Source organism: Triticum urartu, chromosome 4A (assembly GCF_056163025.1).
Source record: "Triticum urartu cultivar PI428250 chromosome 4A, HENAU_Tu73, whole genome shotgun sequence".
NCBI classification, from domain to species: Eukaryota; Viridiplantae; Streptophyta; class Magnoliopsida; order Poales; family Poaceae; genus Triticum; species Triticum urartu.
This window is the reverse complement of record NC_141876.1, coordinates 347,464,780-347,480,674: the sequence shown is the minus strand read 5'-3', so window position 1 is coordinate 347,480,674 and position 15,895 is coordinate 347,464,780.

The window sequence follows — 15,895 nt, the reverse complement described above, 5'->3', positions numbered from 1 at the left end:
TTCCTCAAAGCTTCTAGCATGAACCTTGCGGCTATGGTAGCAGCGCAAGGCTTGCTGGTAGTGCGCTGCTCTCACAGCCGCCCGAAGACGATCTTCCTCAAGGAGCGTTGCGTCATCTTGCCGCAATTGCTCTTGCTCAAGCTCGTTATAAGCAAGTACTCGAGGTGACCCGTATATGATTTCCATGGGGAGAACTGCTTCTGCCCCGTATACCAGGGCAAAGGGTGTCTGGCCGGTGGCTCGATTTGGTGTCGTTCTGATTGACCAAAGAACCGCCGGCAATTCATCAATCCAGCGTCTTCCACTCTTGTGCAGTCTGTCAAAGGTCTTTGTCCTCAGGCCTCGCAGTACTTTAGCATTTTCCCTCTCAGCTTGACCATTGCTTCGTGGGTGAGCAACGGAAGCGAAACAGACCTTGCTGCCGAGGTCTTGAATATATTGCATGAAGGTGTGGCTTGTGAACTGCGTGCCGTTGTCAGTGATGACCCTATTGGGTACACCAAAACGGCACACCAGTCCTTTGAAGAACTTGACGGCTGACTGTGCTATGACCTTCCTCACTGCTTCCACTTTTGGCCACTTTGTGAACTTGTCGATTGCAACGTACAAGTACTCAAAGCCCCCGACAGTGCGGGGGAAAGGGCCCAGTATGTCGAGCCCCAGACCGAGAAAGGCCAGGAGAGAGGAATGGTTTGAAGGGCTTGAGCTCGCTGATGAAGCTTCTTTGAATGGAACTAACACGCTTCACACCTGGTAACTAGTGTCGTTGCATCCTGGAGGGCAGTGTGCCAGAAGAAGCCTTGCCGAAACGCTTTGCCGGCAAGGGCCCTCGACCCTATGTGGGATCCACATATGCCTCCATGTATCTCCGCCAACAGCCCCAGTCCTTCCTCTCGAGGATACACTTCAATTTCACACCGTTCGGTCTCTTTCTGTACAGGACGTCATCGACGAACTGGTACATAGTAGAGCGATGGGCTACTTTTTCCCCTTCTTCCTGATCCTCAGGAAGTTCCCCTGTTTGGAGGAATCGGACGGTATGTTGTGCCCACGCTGGAGCCTGGGGCTCGACGGCGAGGACTAAAGGCATTTCCTCCACTATAGGAGCGGCTGTCTCCACGGCAAGAGCTTGATGCTTTGTCAGAGCTAGCGGTCCTATGGCGGGCTCAGTGTCTCTGGCAACATCCTTGCCGGTGGCTTCAGGGAGCTCGGCGGGAAAGTACTTGCCGGGCCCTGATTTTCTCCTCTTGTTCTGCTCTGTTGATGGATCAACGGATGGCTGAGTTAGCCGAAGCACAAAGGTACATGGTTCCATAGGTAGCTTGAGGGCACTGCATTTTGACAGGTAATCGGCGATGTCGTTCACCGCTCGGGGAACATATTCTGCCTGTATACTGTCAAAACGCTCCTCCAGCTTTCTCACTTCATCGATGTAGGCCTTCATCAACAGGCTCTGGTAATCCTTGTTGACTTGCTTGACGACAAGTTGCGAGTCGCCTCTCATGACGAGTTTCTTGATTCCGAGGTCCGCCGCGATCCTAAGACCGGCAAGCAGCCCTTCGTACTCAGCCGTATTGTTTGTTGACACCTCCCTGGGGAAGTGCATCTGGATCACGTACTTGAGGTGGTCTCCGGTGGGCGCGACAAGAAGTACGCCAGCCTTGGCGCCCTGTAAGGAGAAAGCTCCATCAAAGTACATGATCCAGTCGCAACTTGCCTCCTTGCCAGGGAGAGCAGTCTCTTGGGCTTCTTCATCAGGTGTTGCGGTCCATTCTGCAATGAACTCCGCCAGGACTCGGCTTTGAATCGTCGAGGTACTCTCAAACTTGAGGCTAAAGCTGGACAGTTCCAGTGCCCACTCTATGATTCTTCCTGTTGCGTCTGGATTGTGCAATATCCGTTGCAGAGGGAGGCGAGTGACGATAGTGATTTCGTGCGCCTGGAAGTAGTGACACAGCTTCCTCGAGGCCATAAGGAGGCCAAAGAGCAGTTTCTGCACACCAGAGTTCCTTGATCTAGCCCCCTGCAGGAGGGAACTAACAAAGTAGACCGGGTGCTGCATTATTTTCTTCTTCGGCGGCACTCCAACTGGCTGTGTTGTCTCTGCATCAGTGGCATCGGGCTCTGTCGCTGCCATTACCTCGTCATCAATTTCTCTCTGCGCCACTAGTGCGGCGCTGACCAGCTGGTTCATTGAAGCCAAGTATAGAAGCAACGGTTCCCGTGGCCTAGGCGCAACTAGTATTGGCGCGGAGGAGAGGTACCTCTTCAAATCTTGCAATGCTGCTTCGGCTTCTGGTGTCCACTCCATCGGGCCTGCCTTTTTTCAAAATCTTGAAAAAGGGAAGGGCGCGCTCGGCGGACTTGGAAATGAACCTGCTCATGGCGGCAACGCAACCAGCAAGCCGACGCACATCCTTGACTCGCTTGGGTGCTCCAATCTGCTCTATAGCTTTCATCTTGTCGGGATTGGCCTCTATCCCGCGCTGCGACACAAAGAACCCGAGAAGCTTGCTGGAACGGGACGCCGAAGACGCACTTCTCAGGGTACAACTTGAGATTGATCTTGCGTAGGTTTGCAAATGTTTCTTGTAAATCTGGTATGAGGGTTGCCCTGTTCTTGGTTTTGACCACTATATCATCCATATAAGCTTCCATATTTCTATGGATCTGGGGTTCAAAACCAATCTGGACCGCCCTTGCAAACGTTGAACCAGCACTCTTCAACCCAGAAGGCATCTGTATGAAACAATACGTACCACATGGGGTGATGAATGCCATTTTCTCTTCGTCTTCTCTTGTCATGAAGATCTGGTGGTAGCCGGAGTAGGCATCGAGGAATGACAACAGATCACACCCAGCCGTGGAGTCAACAATCTGGTCGATGCGCGGCAACGAGAAGGGGTCTTTCGGACAAGCCTTATTAATATCTGTGTAATCAATACACAGCCTCCACTTCCCATTTGCCTTGCGCACTACCACTGGATTGGCCAACCACGTTGGATGGAGCACTCCTCTTACCAAACCTGCTGCTTCCAGTTTCCGGATCTCCTCTGTGATGAACTCTTGTCGTTCCAAGGCTTGCTTTCCGACCTTCTTCTTGACGGGCCGCGCATGAGGATAGACAGCATGGTGGTGCTCAATCACCTCCCTGGGAACGCTGGGGATGTCGGATGCTTGCCATGCAAACACATCGACATTCGCCCGCAGGAAGGTGACGAGCGCGTCTTCCTATTTGTCGTTAAGGGCGGAGCTTATGGTAAAAGCCCCTCTCGTGCCGTCCTCCTTGACAGAAACCTTCTTGGTTCCCGGCGGTGTGGCCCTGGACTTCTTGTTTCTGTCGGTGGAGCTCTCTGGCACGTCCTCGACGGGAGCGCTACACTCCGAAGAGGTGTGCTTGCCGGAGTGGGTGCCTGAGGTCTCACCGGTCTTCTTCTTTTTCCTTCCTGGGGCTCCAGTGACAGGAGCAAGCCCCTTAGCAGTGGCGGCTGCTGCAACTGCTTGTTGGTAGAGTTGGTCATCGCAAATTAGCGCATCCTTCTTGTCCGATGGGACGGTGATGATTGTCACAGGCCCCGGCATCTTCAGTGTGTTGTAGGCGTAATGTGACGCCGCCATGAACTTGGCCAGCGCTGGGCGGCCAAGGATCCCGTTGTAAGGCAAGGGGATCTTGGCAACGTTGAACACAATCCTTTCTGTGCTGTAGTTCATATCACTCCCAAAAGCCACGGGCAACGTGACCTTTCCCTTCGGTTGACTTCTTCCTAGGTTGACCCCCTGAAACGTGCCCGTCTCTTCGAGGTCTTCATCAGGAATCTGCAGTTTCTCGATTACGGCCGGCGAGATTATGTTCAGACCGGCCCCGCCATCGACTAGAATATTTGTCACCTTGAGGTTGCGTATTGTTGGTGAAACCAACAATGGCAAGCACCCGACTGCAGTAGTGCGATCAGGGTGATCCTCAGTGTCAAAAATGATAGGTGGGCTGGACCACTTCAGCGGCCTTTGGGCATCAAACGACGGTTATGCCGCTGTAATCTCACGCACCCACTGTTTAAGCTGGCGGTGAGAGGTATGCAGCGAGGCGCTGCCATCGACGCACATGGCCTCCATAGCTTCCTAAAATTCTTGGTCACGAGACTCATCGTCTTCTTCGCGATCATCGTCTTCTGGCTTTTTGTCACGGCCCCGGGTGGGCCTCTCCTGCTATTTATCTTTGCCGCGACGGCCCGCCTGGCCGTCACGCTTCTTGCCGGACCCCTCAGCACCGTCCTGGCCTTTCTCCTTGTCCCACCTCTCATATTCAGCCCTCTGCTTCTCAGCAAGGAGCTCAACCTGTCGGCAGTTCTGGAGATCATGGCCTTTGGTCCGATGGATCTTGCAGTATTGCTTGTCGGAGTTTCCTGGCTTCTCGACAGCCGCCAAGGCCCGGCAGGAGACACATCCGGCAATTTCCTTGCCGGGGTCATCTGCCTTGGTTTTCTTGGCGGATCCGGCGTCGTCAGATCCCTCGACGGCAAGCACGGCTTTACCTTTGCGCTTCCTGTTGCGGCGCCGACCTTTCTTCGCCGGGGCGGCAGTATCCTCATCTGAGGAGTCGGTTTCCACGCCGGCATCTTTGCTGGGGTACTTCCTTCCCTCTTCAGCTCGGGCACATCTGTCAGCAAGAACATAGAGTTCCGCCACATCTTTCACCTTGTTCATTGCCAGCTCTTCGCGCATCTTGAGGTTACGCACGTTCTGATGGAACGCGCTAATGATGGCGGCAAGGTGAACATCAGGGATATTGTACTGTACCCGGCTGAACCTCTGTATATACTTGCACAGACTCGCGCCTCCCTTCTGGAGAATGACGTGCATGTCGCTTGCTTGGCCATGGGCTTGGTGACCTCTAGTAAAGGCGCCCACAAACTCATGGCACAAATCCGACCAGGAGGAAATAGAGTCTACCGGCAAGTTCATCAACCACGACATGGCGTTGGGTTTAAGAGCCAATGGAAAGTAATTCGCAAGCACCTTATCATCGCGGGCTCCGGCAGCTTGCATCGCTATGGTGTAGATGCTGAGAAACTCAGACGGGTGGGTCTTGCCATTGTACTTCTCGCCAACGTCAGGTTTGAAGGTGCGGCGACTGGGCCACTGGAACTGCCGCAACTCATGGGTAAAAGGCGGACAGCCTACCTCGTAAGGTAGGCCTCCAGGGCTCTCCGGGGCTGGGTGGTTCGCAGCAGGCCCTGCTCGCCTGTCTGACTGGTGGCGCGCTCCGCGCCGGCGCTCGATAGTGGTTCGAGCGTCTTCATGGGCTCGTTCCCGAAGAACTTGGCGTTGGTCACAGTGGGTCCGTGGGTCAGACGACGCTATGGAGATGTTGTCGCCCGTGACGTCGCAACGAGCTGGCGTCCGCGGTACCGGATGGGGAAGAAGTGAATGCACCGTGGTCGCGGCGCCGCCGGCTTTTCCGCCACTTGTGCACGGGACTCCATCGGAGCATCGACCCGGGGGCCCCACCGGAATTGGTTCGTCTTTGTTGGCCACCGCAACAAGGCTTCGGATAGTGGCTCTCCATTCGTCAAGTTTCCCCGTAGTGGGAGGAAAGTCGAGGAGCAACTGCGCACGCGCCAGGGCCTCTGCTGGTGTCGGTGGCAGCGGAACCTGCACGGATCGCGACGTGCTTCGACTTCTGACCATGTCAGAAGGAGCTCTATCACAACCCCGCGGTCGCATGCCGTTTTCACCAGCGCTTCGGCGAGCAGGCAGGTCTTCTACGTCCTGGGAGTGGCGCTCGGGGCTCTTCCCGCGGCGACACCCGGGATCTTCGGCGTGATTACGCCATTCGTCCCGCGCTGCCTGGGAGGAGCGCGCTGTTGGTGCCGGCGTGGGAGTCTTGGAGGCCCTTCCGTCACCTTCGGGTGGGCGGCGATGACCTTGGAAGGCCCCGCTCCACCCGCGGAGGGCCTGGCTTCGCCTTTGGAATTGGTGATGTGTGGCCCGTTACCAGACGCACAAACATCGCCGCCTCCCAAACTTCGGGTGCTGGGATGGTGTTGGTGTTCGCGAGCACCGCCCCGGGTCCTTTCTGCGACCGGTCCGCTGCTCGCTCGCGTCGGGACGGGCTGTCCGGCTTCCTACTCGCCAACCGCCACCGTCGTCTTCTTCTTGGGCGCCATGATGATGAAGAAGCGTCGAACTAACTGCTAAAGCTGATTCTCACAACTGCGCCCCCTACCTGGCGTGCCAAAGATGTTGGTGGGAACGACACCTATGGGATCACAAGAATCCCTACTGCGGTTAGCGGGGCGCGGGGTCGTGAGAAGAGCGGATCAAACAGATAGTACACAGTTTGTTTATCCAGGTTCGGGCCGCGAGGATGCGTAAAACCCTACTCCTGCTTTGGTGGATGTATATTCCTGTTCTTGAGCTAGCTCTGGGGCATTAGGAGCTCCAAAAAGCCGAATCCCTCTCCTAGTCGCCTCGGCCTCCTTTTATAGAAAAAGGGGTCGCCACAGTGGCACACAAGAGATGCAAAGGGTACAGTGATGCGAGGTTATCCCTCGCACTACATGACAAGGCGCATTTAATGCGTCTTGCTTAGGTGTCCTTGCTTTATCGGGGACGGGGGAGAAACCTGTCTCGTCCATCGCAGCTCCTTCTTGTGTCGACACGCGCCCTGGCCAGCGATGCCTGTGATGCCATGTAGGTAGGCAGGCAGCTGAGGTGGCGCAGTGGTGGGTCTTCACGAAGATCTGCATGCCGCCACACAGGTGCCTGCCCAGCTGGTTGGGTCGGCAGCTGCATGCGTACGGTGGTGGAGGTTTAGTCGGCGTGGGCCTGATGGTGGCCCTGCGGATGTCCTTGGCAAGGGCCTTGCCGGGGGCCCGGCAAGGGTCTTGCCGAGGCGCCTGCTGTCATCCCCGGCAACGCGCTTGCCGGGGGTCTCGTGGTCTTCCCTGGCTAGTATCTCACTAAAGGTCGTCGTCTTCTTAGTGCGTATCTGATCTTGAATGTCTTAACAAAGATCTGCATGCCACCATGGGGATGTCTCCCGAATCCTTGCCCCTTGGGGGCAGTGGACTCAAGGGTAATTTGCTCCGTAGGCGTGGGGCGAGTCACCGTGGCAAGGTTCTTGCCAGGGTTGCGAAAGCTGTCTCCCGGCAAGGATCTTGCCGGGGGAGTCCGCTTCGTCCCTTTTGCTCTTCGTGGTCTTGGCCTTGGCGTCGTCCTAGTTCCCTTGAGCTTCGGTCTTACCCTGGATCACCTCCCTTTCCTTGCTTGGTGTGGTGGTGCCTGTGGCTCAGACTGTCCGTGCACAGTTATAGGGGTACAAAAAAATGTACCCCTCTTTTTGTACACCGACAGAAGGGTTGGAGTCCTACTCCCGATGGGAGTAGGACTCCCCTTGGGGCGCACCTAGGAGGGCCTACCTCTCCCCCTCCTCCACTCCTTTATATATGGGGGAAGGGGGCACCCCATAGACACACAAGTTGATCATTGATCTTTAGCCGTGTGCGGTGCCCCCCTCCACCATAGCCCACCTCGGTTATATTGTAGCAGTGCTTAGGCGAAGCCCTGTTCTGGTAGCATCATCATCACCGTCATCACGCCATCGTGCTGACGAAACTCTCCCACGAAGCTCTACGGGATCGTGAGTTCACGGGACGTCACCGAGCTAAACTTGTGCGGATCACGGAGGTGCCGTGTCTTCGGTACTAGATCGGTCGATCGTGAAGACGTATGACTACATCAACCGCGTTGTCATAACGCTTCCGCTTACGATCTACAAGGGTATGTAGACGATACTCTCCCCTCTCGTTGCTATGCATCACCATGATCTTGCGTGTGCGTAGGAATTTTTTTGAAATTACTGCGTTCCCCAACAGTGGCATCCAAGCCAGGTCTATGCGTAGATGTTATATGCACGAGTATAACACAAAGGAGTTGTGGGTGTGGGTATATACATATTGCTTGCCGTCACTAGTTGATTCTTGATTCAGCGGTATTGTTGGATGAAGCGGCTCAGACCGACATTACACGTACGCTTACGCGAGACTAGTTCTACCGATGTGCTTCGCACACAGGTGGCTAGTGGGTGTCTGTTTCTCCGACTTTAGTTGAATCGGATTCAATGAATAGGGTTCTTTTTGGAGATCAAAAAGCAACCACTATACCGCGTTGTGGTTTTTGATGCGTAGGTAAGAACCGTTCTTGCTCAGCCCGTAGCAGCCACGTAAAACTTGCAATAACAAAGTAGAGGACGTCTAACTTGTTTTTGTAGGGCATGTTGTGATGTGATATGGTCAAGACATGATGCTAAATTTTATTGTATGAGATGATCATGTTTTGTAACAAGTTATCGGCAACTAGCAGGAGCCATATGGTTGTCGCTTTATTGTATGAAATGCAATCACCATGTAATTGCTTTACTTTATCACTAAGCAGTAGAGATAATCGTAGAGGCAATAGTTGGCGAGACGACAACGATGCTTCGATGGAGATCAAGATGTCAAGCCGGTGACGATGGTGATCATGACGGTGCTTTGGAGATGGAGATCAAAGGCACAAGGTGATGATGGCCATATCATATCACTTATATTGATTGCATGTGATGTTTATCCTTTATGCATCTTATTTTGCTTAGTACGGCGGTAGCATTATAAGATGATCTCTCACTAAATTTCTAGGTATAAGTGTTCTCCCTCAGTATGCACCGTTGCGACAGTTCGTCGTGCCGAGACACCACGTGATGATCGGGTGTGATAAGCTCTACGTTCACATACAACGGGTGCAAGTCAGTTTTGCACACGTGGAATACTCGGGTTAAACTTGAAGAGCCTAGCATATGCAGATATGGCCTCGGAACACTGGATACCGAAAGGTCGAGCGTGAATCATATAGTAGATATGATCAACATAGTGATGTTTACCATTGAAAACTACTCCATCTCACGTGATGATCGGACATGGTTTAGTTGATTTGGATGACGTGATCATTTAGATGACTAGAGGGAGGTCTATCTAACTGGTAGTTCTTAAGTAATATGATTAATTGAACTTTAATTTATCATGAACTTAGTCTTGATAGTATTTGCATATCTATGTTGTAGATCAATAGCTTATGATGTAGCTCCGCGTTTATTTTTTGATATGTTCCTAGAGAAAAATAAGTTGAAACATGATAGTAGCAATGATGCGGACTGGGTCCGTGATCTAAGGATTATCCTCATTGCTGCACAGAAGAATTATGTCCTTGATGCACCACTTGGTGACAGACCTATTGCAGGAGCAGATGCACACGTTATGAATGTTTAACAAAGCTCGGTATGATGACTACTTAATAGTTTAGTGAACCATGCTTTACGACTTAGAACCGGGACTTCAAAACCATTTTGAACGCCACGGAACATGTAAGATTTTCTAAGAGTTGAAATTGGTATTTCATACTCATGCCCGTGTCGAGAGGTATGAGACCTCTAACAGTACTTTGCCTACAAGGTGGAGGAGAATAGCTCAACCAGTGAGCATGTGCTCAGATTGTCTGGGTACTACAATTGCTTGAATCAAGTGGGAGTTAATCTTCCAGATAAGATAGTAATTGAAAAAGTTCTCTAGTCACTATCACCAAGTTACTAGAACTTAGTGATGAACTATAATATGCAATGCGTGACAAAAGTAATTCCAAGCTCTTCGGGATGCTGAAATCGGTGAAGGTAGAAATCAAGAAATAGCATAAAGTGTTGATGGTTAACAAGACCACTAGTTTCAAGAATAGGGCAAAGGGAAAGAAATAGGAACTTCAAAGAAGAAAGTCAAGCAAGTTTCCACTCCCATGAAGAAGCTCAATGCTGGACCCAAGCCTAGAACTGAGTGCTTCTACTACAAAGGAAATGGTCACTGGAAGTGGAACTGCCCTACATACTTGGCAGATAAGAAGGATGGAAAAGTGAAAAAAGAATATATTTTATATACATGTTATTGATGTGTACTTTACTAGTGTTTATAACAACACCTCAGTATTTGATACTGGTTCAGTTACTAAGAGTAGTAACTCGAACGGGAGTTGCAACATAAACAGAGATTAGTTAAGGGTGAGGTGATGATGTGAGTTGGAAGTGATTCCAAGGTTGATAAGATCACCATCGCACACTCACTTTACCTTCGGGATTAGTGCTGAACCTAAAATAAATGTTATTTGGTGTTTGCGTAACGCATAATATGATTGGATCATGTTTATTGCAATACGGTTATTCATTTAAGTCGAGGATAATATTTATTCTGTTTACATGAATAAAACCTTTGTAGCGACCCAACCCGAATGGATCAAGTCTCTGTGCATAAGTGTCATCCCTGTATCAGTAATGCTGGCACACACAATACTTGAAGGATTTATAACAGAGTAGCAATCACACACTTATTAGATAGAATGTCTCAAAAGAGAACTTATTACGACAAATATGGCTTAAGGCCATCTAAGTAAGATAACAGCGGAAGGCTTGGAAGATAAAGTGAGTCCATCAACTCCAATGGCATAGCTGAGTGCACGACAAACGACCTAGCGCACCTTACTGTTCGTGTGAAAAGTCTCCAACATGATATGTTGCAGCCCGAAACGGGTCAGCACATGGAATATGCTCGCAAGATAACACAGTAGAGCAATGAACAACTAAATGCTATCACTACATGCATATATATGGCTGGTGGAGGCTCTATGGTTATAATGTTTTTGCGAAAAGCCAATTTTTTCTTACAACAAAGGAATATATTTTATTTAACTACAAAGTTGGTTCAAAAACATTGAGAATGATAACCCCATCTCAATCCCAATTAAAAGTAATTAACATCTCAGCAAATTAATTTAGAGTGATGAGATCCACATGATAATCCAAGAACCAAATACTCAAGATGTCCATAACCGGGGACACGGCTAACCATGATTAGTTTGTACACTGCAGAGGTTTGTGCACTTTTCCCCACAAGACTCGATCTCCTCCATTGTATTTCTCACACTACATGGTGTTTTGAGAAATGGATGACCGAGACACAGTCTTTCCGAAGAGGTCCCCTTAACCGATAGATAGGCCGGTACACCTACAATCCCCTACATCTGCTAGCCCATAATGGAAAGGTTTCCCACAACTTACTCAACTATGATAGATCCCATAATAGCTAGTGGCTGCACACGGAAGTTTCCAGCATGAATAATCTTATGATCCCTTTGAGCCTAGGTGGCGAACCAAAAAGGACAGCACTGGTATATCCCCAGGTGCTCGCAACCAATCCAGCCAGATGTGTGTTTAAGTAGCCACCTTAAGTAAACCATTAAGTATTGATCTCACATCTGTCATGGATACTATCAAACCCAATCCACGTCTACGAGCATAGCATGGCAATAAGTAGCATAATGCAGAATAACTCCCAAGGTTTGATAATAAAAAGGGTAACTGGTTCTACCTCATCATCTACATCCCAAACCCACAAGTTAAGAGATCCTACTCATGCAATGTTTGAGGGGTTGAAACTAATGCATAAAAACTAGGTAAAATGGATATGATCAAAGTGTTACTTGCCTTGCTAATGATCCGCAAAACCTAGTGACTCGTAGTAGCACGTTGCGCACTCCGGGAATTCTATCGCAAACAAACAATAGCATACATAAGCACTCAAGTAAAGATGCACGGGTAAACATCAAATAAGAAGATCAATTCTGAAAACTCAATTGAAGAGATTCGATCTGGAAAAAAATAAATCGAATCGGAGCTACGGAACTGAAACTACGGTAAAAAAAACTTCGAAAACAAATCTGCTTGAAACCAAATTTTAAAATTTTCAAAACCTTGTTCAAGTTGATTAAACAGAAAGAGGGTTTCGAGATGAAGATTTTGGCGTTGGTTTCACTGGATTTGGAAAAACGGTTAAGAAACGACAAGCATTTGAAGATCAGGGGCTAGTCTGCGATAAAAATAATAGCGGATAGGTCCCTAGCCGAAAATAAAATAAAATAAAAAGACTAACGAACGAACGTTCACTGTCTGAACCTAACCGACAAACAACGTTCGTTAAAACGAACGTACGGACGAACGTCCGCTAAATAAATAAACCGACGAAAAACCGATCTAATAAAAAAATAAACCGGGGAAACTAAAAAAACCAGATCTAAATCTAGATCTATGGTTTGCCTAAAATAACCGAAAAAACAACGGCAACTCCGGCGACGGCAGCGGCGAAGTGGCGACGCGGCGCGGCGACGACGACAGCTGGCGGCGGCACGGGCGGGCGGCTAGGGTTAGGGTTCGGGCGGGGCGGCGGCTGGTGGGCTGAGGCCTCGGGGTGGCTGGTTTATAAAGCCTGCCCGCGGCGGGAGTCCGGGTCGGTTACAGCCCATTAGGTCGGTTTGACTTTTTTTAAACAGATTTCACCGGAAAAATCCAAGAAAATAAAATGAAAATCTAAAAATACCAAAACAAATTTTCACCGTCTAAATAGAATATTTGGAACAAAGTGAACATTTTCTTGGCCTAAAAATGCAATTTTGAAAAATGCATTTTTTCTGATTCAAATAAAATAGCGATAAAATCCAAATAAAATAATTTATTTGATTTTATTAATTTTCCTCCAATATTTCATTTATTTTGGAGAAGTCCTATTATCTCCTCTCATATATTTTAATATGAAATATTTTTGAAAAGAAAAAATAATTAAAACCAAAATGATCCCCGTTTCATTATTTGAGAAAATTCAAATATGAAAATCGTGAAATCCCCAACTCTCTCCGTGAGTCCTTGAGTGGCTTAGGATTTTTAGGATCGCAAAACAAAATGCAATAAAATATGATATGCAATTATGATGTCTTATGTATAACAATCCAAATTGAAAATTTGGGATGTTACAAACCTCCCCCCTTAAGATGAATCTCGCCCTCGAGATTCGGGTTGGCTAGAGAATAGGTGTGGGTGGTCTTTCCGTAGATCATCCTCTCATTCCCAGGTGGCTTCATCCTCGGTATGGTGGCTCCACTGAACTTTACAAAACTTGATAACCTTACTGCGTGTAACTCGGCTGGCAAACTTGAGAATCTTGACAGGTTTCTCCTCATAGGTCAGATCACTATCCAACTAAATTGCTTCCAGGGGCACTGTATCTCTCAGAGGAATATCGGCCATCTCTGTATGACACTTCTTCAACTAGGAAATGTGAAACACATCATGAACTCCTGATAGTCCTTTGGGTAACTCCAACTTGTAGGCAACTTCTCCCATACGTTCCAAAACTTGGTATGGTCCTACGAATATTGGGGATAGCTTTCCCTTACCTCCAAAATGTTTAACTCCTCGCAGGGGTGACACACGAAGATATGCTCTGTCTCCGATTTCGTACACTACCTCCTTGCATTTTGAGTCTGCATAACTTTTCTGCCTGGACTGAGCTACCTTCAGTCTGTCTTAGATCAACTTAACCGTCTCTTCTGAATCCATGATCAAATCTGGTCCAAACAACTGACGGTCTCCAACTTCATCCCACATCAACAGCGTCCTGCACCTTCTTCCATACTCTCCACGATGGGTGGCTTGCTTGTCAATGATCATTTGGCTTGGAGACATGGGTCGAAGCACATACTCCTTTCCTTTCATCTTGAAGAAATAGTGGTTGGTTCAGCCATTGTGGATGACACCTCTATAAAATTTCCATGGGCGTCCAAGAAGAAGATGACAAACGGTCATTGGAATGACATCACACTACAAAGTGTCTTCGTAGGAGCCGATTTTGAAGGAGACTTGTACTCGATGCTCGACTTGGATAGTGCCGGAGTCGCTAAGCCATTGAACTTTGTACGGATGTGGGTGCTTCGTCTTGGGCAATTGGAGCTTGGTGCAAAGTTCTTCAGTTGCTAAGTTATGACAACTCCCTCCAACGATGATGACCTTGACGGGCCTTCTGTTGATGCCGGCCTTGGTATGGAAGATGTGGCATCATTGGTCTTCTTCTTGTTGATGTTGAAGACTCAAGACCTTGGAGATAACGAGAGCTGGACTTGAATCTTCATCGCAAAAGACTTGTTCCGTGTCTTCTTCATTCACTTGCCGGTGTATGGCCACTTGCTCGAGGGCTTCCATTTCTCCTTCACTCAAGGAGTCATAAGTGCCGTCGTCGTTGAGGATCATGGTCCGCTTGTTGGTGCACTCATAGGACTTGTGGCCTCGGCCTCCACATGTGAAGCATTTGAAGGAACTCGTCTTGACGGTCTCATCGGTTGGGGTAGATGATGATGAAGCTCTCGTCTTGAATTTTCTCGGTGTAGAAGGATGACTTGGGGTTGACGAATCTTTCTTGTAACTCGACTTGTCGATGTTTATTGTAGAAGGCTTGGTAGACGGTGTTGGAGTCATTGAAGCTAGGGTGTTGGAAAAGTCGTATGACTTGGATGAGAACTTGGCATACTTGTAATCGTCTTGCACTTGACGTTCCGCTTTGGTAGCTTGATGCACTAGCTCGATGAGGTTCGAGTATGGTTGGAAGTCAGCGATCTTCTTGATAGGATGGTTGAGTCCATTTAAGAAGCGTGCCATAGTTTGCTTACCATCTTCCGTGACGTTGGCTCTTATCATGGAAATCTCCATTTCCTTGTACTACTCTTCAATGCTCTTGGATCCTTGCTTGAGTAGTTGGAGTTTCTTGAAGAGGTCGCGGTTGTAGTAGGTAGGCACGAAGCCAGCTCTCATGACATCCTTCATTTGCGCCCAAGTAGTGATGGGTGGTTCACCTCTTGCCGGCGATCGATGACTTGTTCCCACCAAATGAGGACATAGTCTTGGAACTCAAGAGATGCCATCGCGATCTTCTTCTCTTCATCATAGTTGTGCAAATGGAAGATTTTGTCAACTTTCAATGCCCATGATAGGTACTCTTCGGGATCATTGCTTCCAGAAAACTTGGGCATGGTGAACTTTAGCTTGCCGCATCGTTGCTCTTCATTGTGTTCGAGTCGTGGATGATGACGTCCTTGGCGAGGAGGATCGTCTCTCTCAACTTGCTCTTGCCGTGGAGGATTTCCAATGTCGTCTTGTTCTTGTTGACCTTGATTTTCTTGGCGAGCTTGTGGAGGAACTTGTCGAGCTTGACGTTGCACGCGAGCTTGATATCTTCGTTCGTGAACTTATTCGCAAAGTGCTTCTTCATGTTCACGAGCTTGTCATCCTCGCTTGGCTACGGCTCGACTTGAATATCGAAGGGCTTGTTGCGCCTCAAGTGCTTGAGCATCATGCAATTGTTGCTCTTGACATTGTGCCTCGGCATCTTGTGATTCTTGGTGTAGACGCGCTCGCTCTTCCTCTTCGTGTTGGCTTTGTCGTTTTTGGTTTCGTACTTGCGCAAAGGTAGCTTGGTTTTGATGGTGTCGGTGCTCTTGAGAGCCATTGTCGCGTAGAGGATTGAGGCTTGCTTGATGATTGTTGCACGCACCACGACGAAGAGTGTTCAATGTCGGTGTACTTGAGCCGGAGAGGGTGATGTTGGAGTGTCGACTTGAGCGGCTCCTTCTTTAAGAGGATGAAGTGCAAGAAGAGCGGTTGAGCAACAAAGCACGAATCTCGTCCATTCTTGCGTCGTTCTCTTGCTTTTGGTCGTCGAGCTTGTGGTCGAAGTAATATTGTGTACGTTCACTCATTGCTTGTCGATGGCGAGATTGTCGATGTGTTCACTCATTGCTTGTTGCTCTAGATGCAAAGCATGTTGTGCACCAAAGAGGTGGCTCTTTGTGACATAGGAGTTCATGTTGTCGTCTTGCCCGATGAAGAGTGGGTTGGTAGAAGTACTTGGCCTATCCATCATTCCAAGGAAAATATGTGAGTGGTAGAAAGAGAAGAATGAATACCAAATGTACCTTGACCAAAGTTGAAGGTGGATCA